The following is a 5276-nucleotide window of genomic DNA, read 5'->3' on the forward strand; positions in this document are numbered from 1 at the left end:
CCCCCACCATTCTTGGGGTGTTTTGTGGGTGTGACTCGGTTCGGGTTCCCCGTAAGAGATGTCTTCCTCCTTATCGGACCGGAAGGGCCACTGGGCGGCCATTTTAAATTCCCAGGGTTTTTTTTTCTTTCAGCAGTGATGGGGTAGACTCTGGTCAAAGCATCAGTCCCTTGTGTAGGTCACCGTCTGTCGCAGTTCTGCCAGTCCAACTGTGGCATTGTGGCTTTCTTCAGTGCAGTGTAGATTTCCTGCCTGGATGTGTAGCCCTTTAAATCTGGTCACTGCTGCATGTGTTTTGTTGCTCAGGCTGTTTGCAGGAACTATGCAGGCAAAAGCATAACAATTTTCACAGGCAGTCTCCGGGGCCCCTTTGAACTTCAAGGGCCACCTCTCATCCCACTTCTAACACCATATGTAAGAGACATGTTCAGAGGTACGCAATGGAGACTGTTTTAAGGTGAAATTAAAATAAGGCTTTATTGCTTGTTTCCTTAAATAGCACAGCAAACATATGAAAACAACAAACACCTATCCTTGTGTAAGGGCTAACTTACTTCCCCAGTCCCTATCTGCAGGGCTGGAGGGATAATCCCATTACCACCCTATTGCCCAAAGTCTCAAGAGATACCTTAAAGCAGGTGACCCCTTCATGTCAGTCTCTGGTAGGTTCCTGGGTCCCCTGTGTCCAGGAATATAAGTCTCTGGGTGTCTTGATCTCAGCACCCCTTTGTGCTCAAGACAGTGTCTGTGTGCAGGCTTCTCTGCTTTCCTGTGTCAGCTCCAAATGGCAGCTCAGCAATCTCCTTTCCTGTCTCAGAACAGGCTATTTCACAGAGCTATGATTAGGCAGGTGGAGTTGGCTGATTGCAGGTGTGCAATTAACCGGCACACTGCTGGATCAGAGGTAAGTTTCTTAACAGGGGTAAGTCCCTGTTACAATAAGGCTGAGCAGGTTTTTATTAAAATAAGAAGTTTATTTATTGATTGTCAGATATGACTAGTGGGAGAAAAACACAGTTACAGGTTTCACTCTAACACCCCAAATAAACTTAGCACATTTTAATAAAGAAGAATAGAAAAGTATAGGCTATTAAAGCTGGTATGTTTTAAAATGTTATATACTGTTTCCATGAAACAAAGTAGGGTCTTCCCACTCCTAGCCACCTGGGCGTTGGTGCCGGTCGGTCTAACCCTTGGTCCTAGATGAAAGGGACACCAGATGGTTAGAGGTGTGAACCATTTGTTAGCAAGAAAGGCTAAGTGGAGCACCCACATCCTCAGCTCAAAGGGTCCATGTGGCTTAGCCCAGACAGAGTGGAGCCTTGCACCGTGGGGGGCAAAGGGGCAGAGAAGAATATTTTGCGGGCCCCTGGGAACATGCAGGTTTTTGGGAAACCCTGTCTAGTCGCCTCAGATTGGTTGCTAGGGGATTGGCATATATAGATGTTTATCCAAGAAGGATAGAAATAATTCCTCTCTTTGCACTCTCTATAGTATTGTATATAGAATACGTATATACATTTATATTATAGGCTATTGCATCGGTGAGGACTGTTAAAACCAAAAATAATAAAATTTTATTACATCAAGAAAACTTATAGTGACTGTGTGAAAATATATTTTAAAAAAAAGGTTTAAAATTCCTGTTCACAGAGGGATTGGTGGTAGGAGACTCTATATTGTTTTTCAGACTGTGAAAAACACATGAATTATGTGTGTCTGTATACTTAAGTAATAATCCCTGAAGAACAGGGCATTATTGGCCAGTAATGCCCTGTTCTGAGGGGATTATTACTAATAGAGTCTAAATGTTGGCTTATTTCATAAATACTAGACACTTTTGTATAGTTAAATAGATTTTTTTATTCAAATAAAATGGTAAATACATGAAACCACCTCTATATACTCTTACACTGCAGCTATCTATATCCACACACTGCCGCCTCCTCTGTACACACACCCACACACACCCACACACAGCAGCTCACACACAAATTGCTGCTACACACACACACACACACACACACACACACACACACACACACACACACACACACACACACACACACACACACACACACACACACACACACACACAAAACAGCACACCACACACAACACAGTGCCTCTACACACACACACACACTGGAGCTCTAGACACACAACACAGCACCTCCTCTACACTCACTACACAGCACCTCTACACACACAGCAGCAGCTCTACACACACAGCAGCTCTACACACACACACACAAACTCTGCTGCTACACACACATGCTACACTCAAACACTGCTACTGACACACACACACACACTGGAACTCTATATAGACACACACACATAAACACAGTAGCTCAATACACACACACACACACACACACACACACACACACACACACATCAGCTCTACACTTACACAAACTTCTGCTACACATTCAACAGCACAACACACACACACACACACACTACAGCCACAATAAAAAATGCAGCCACTTACTAAACTTTGCAGACTCCCCCCCAGCTCTAAACACAACACAGCACCTCTACACCCCCCCCCCCACACACACACAACACTGCACCTCTATACACAACACACTTACTTCTTTGCAGTCTCTCTCCCCTCCAATTCAACTGAATCTGCTCAGAAAATCTCACTCAGCTTTGAAGGGGGAGGAGTCAAACCGTGGGTGATACTTTTTGACCAATCCCCTGCCATGTCTCACAGCTTTTACTTAATTCAAACCAATCCCTTGCCCTGTCTCAGCTGTTCTGAAAGCTGATTGGCTGGAAATAAACAGATTGAAAACTGCATTTTGCAAGCTGCTGAAATTCAGGGCATTACTGTGGATAATGCCCTGAATTTTAACCAATCAGAGAGCAGGGTTTTCAATAATGCCCTGAATTTTACTGCTTTAGCCTATAATTGTATATATTACCACTCCGTCAGCTCAGTATAATACTCAGTTAATTAGTTATTATAACTGCTCAGCATATAATGGTGATAGGTAACCACTGGGTAAAAATGCACTTCCCTATAAGTCAGTAGAGTATAGAGTATACATATGTAAGCTTTGTCTTAGATTGAATTCAGTATTCTAGTAGTATGATATTCTCCAGTAATACACCTATAAGGTAATCCACAGAGCACATATATATATATATATATATATATATATATATATATATATATATATATATATATATATATATACACATGTATATTCCCATGGTCTATATAGACCAGTTCTACTTCTGTTTTTGTTATTATATATACTTATAGGTTATAGGCCACTGACAATCTCAGCCCTCTCAAGTGCACAATGTCTATAATAGACTTCTTATGGAAAGGTCACAGCGGACCTAAAAACAATATTTTCCCATCAACTTTCATATCATGGTCACGGCGGACCTCTATTGGTATAAGGTAAGGGGTTGCCGTGCTCAAACACGGTATACAGATCCCCTAGAAAGTGCGGTGTCTCAGACACCAGTATACTGGTCGTGTTTCCGGATTAGAGTGTCGGCCATCTGTGACGTCAGGACGTATGACGCGTTTCGCGTGATTGGACACGCTTCTTCAGAAAAGGAGGAGTCTAACTCCCGATCGCAATGCCTAGTTTAAATACACATCACGGCTTGGGGTGTCTTTGTATGCTCCAATCAGGGCTGGAGAAGGTAATGAATAGCTGTTGGTATTCTTATGTATCATTTTAACTCTTTGTTTTCTTTCTTTGCAGGTTTTGATTACAGGTGTCAGAGAATGCTATCTACTTTGTGGTATATCGCAGAAGACTAGGGTTTGGTCTAGATGGATATCATGGGCAGATGGATATTGTATAAAATGATTCATGTATAGAATAAATAAATAAAATATTAGTGCTGTGATAATGAAGTGATGGATGTGATGGATAAATAAACTTTGTGACCTAATATAATTGTGTTATAAGAATTTATAAATAGTGACATACAGTATAGTGATAATGTAGGAGTGATTCTTACTAGGTTGGTTCACCCCTAATGGTCAATGTGAACCCTCTAAATTAATCAATATTAATCTAACTATGATATATATATTAATCAATATAAATAAATAATATAGTGCTATTGATTTGTGAATAGTATATGTAGCCATGTGTAAAATTGGTGTACATATCTCTTTCTTATGATGGCAGTAAACCTGGTAAGTATGCAGGATTGCCAGCAACAATTATAGAGGTTTGCCCTCAAACCCTCGTGAGGTGTCATATGTTCCAAAGGAAGTGACAACATGCTTTGTGTCCACCCTTAGTGACACAGAGGGTGTCTGTTTTCTAGAGGTGATATAAGACACTGCACTGCCTAAAGTTAGCAGGTCAGTTCAGTTGGTGTTCTGACTCTGTTCAGGAGAGTGATGTGGAGGTCTGCAACAGTGTTGCAGTGTCTGATGCAATAGCTGTGAGTCTGTGCAGCTCAAAGCAGAGAGACAAGCTGGTGAATCTCCCTGAGGGGAGAGGTGGAGAGCAACTCTATTAGAGGAGAAGGAACCTTCCTAATGGAGTGCAGCAAAGAGATGAGCGGCTAGACTGCTAGCTGTGAGGGGCAGCTGGCCCATACCACCAAGCAACAATAAAGATGCCCTGTTCAAAGACAACCCCACTGTGTGAGTGTGAAGTTACTCTCCAGCAGAAGGCACCACGGAGGAGGAGTTCCTCATCAGAACCATCCCCTTGCGGACGCAGGGATCCTGATGAGGTGGAGGCGCTGCACTGGATATAGGTAGGACTCATGCACACTACCTCAGATGCCTGTCTGGGTTGGCAATCCCCACACAACATCATGCGGGAGACTCAGGAGTCCTGTTGCCAACAGGTGCACCACCAGACACGACCATGTAATGGGGACTGGTTAGACCACAGGGGCCAATGTGAGATTGGGTGGGTCAGCAAGGTCAGAAAATCTGTTACATATGTAACGGGTATTCCAAACCCCAATCGCAGATATATTGTGGGTGCAAGGAACATACGGTGTTACCATGTGTGTGGTGCGTCACCTGTTGGCTCACAGGAGGGCTGAGCTTCTGCCACGGGGAACCTGGGGCAATTATAATACTATGGGTAACCACTTACTCGATGCAGCGCCTCCACCTGCGATGGCTCCCACCATAGGGGGAGTGGTTCCTCGCAGGACACATACAATTAACCAATACACAGTGATGTATAATAACTAGTGACTTTACTAACATGCAAGACAACATATCACGGCAATACCATAATAACCTGTGTCCCTCTCTAGAGGAG

This window comes from Ascaphus truei, unplaced genomic scaffold, assembly GCF_040206685.1.
Source record: "Ascaphus truei isolate aAscTru1 unplaced genomic scaffold, aAscTru1.hap1 HAP1_SCAFFOLD_355, whole genome shotgun sequence".
Classification (NCBI taxonomy): domain Eukaryota; kingdom Metazoa; phylum Chordata; class Amphibia; order Anura; family Ascaphidae; genus Ascaphus; species Ascaphus truei.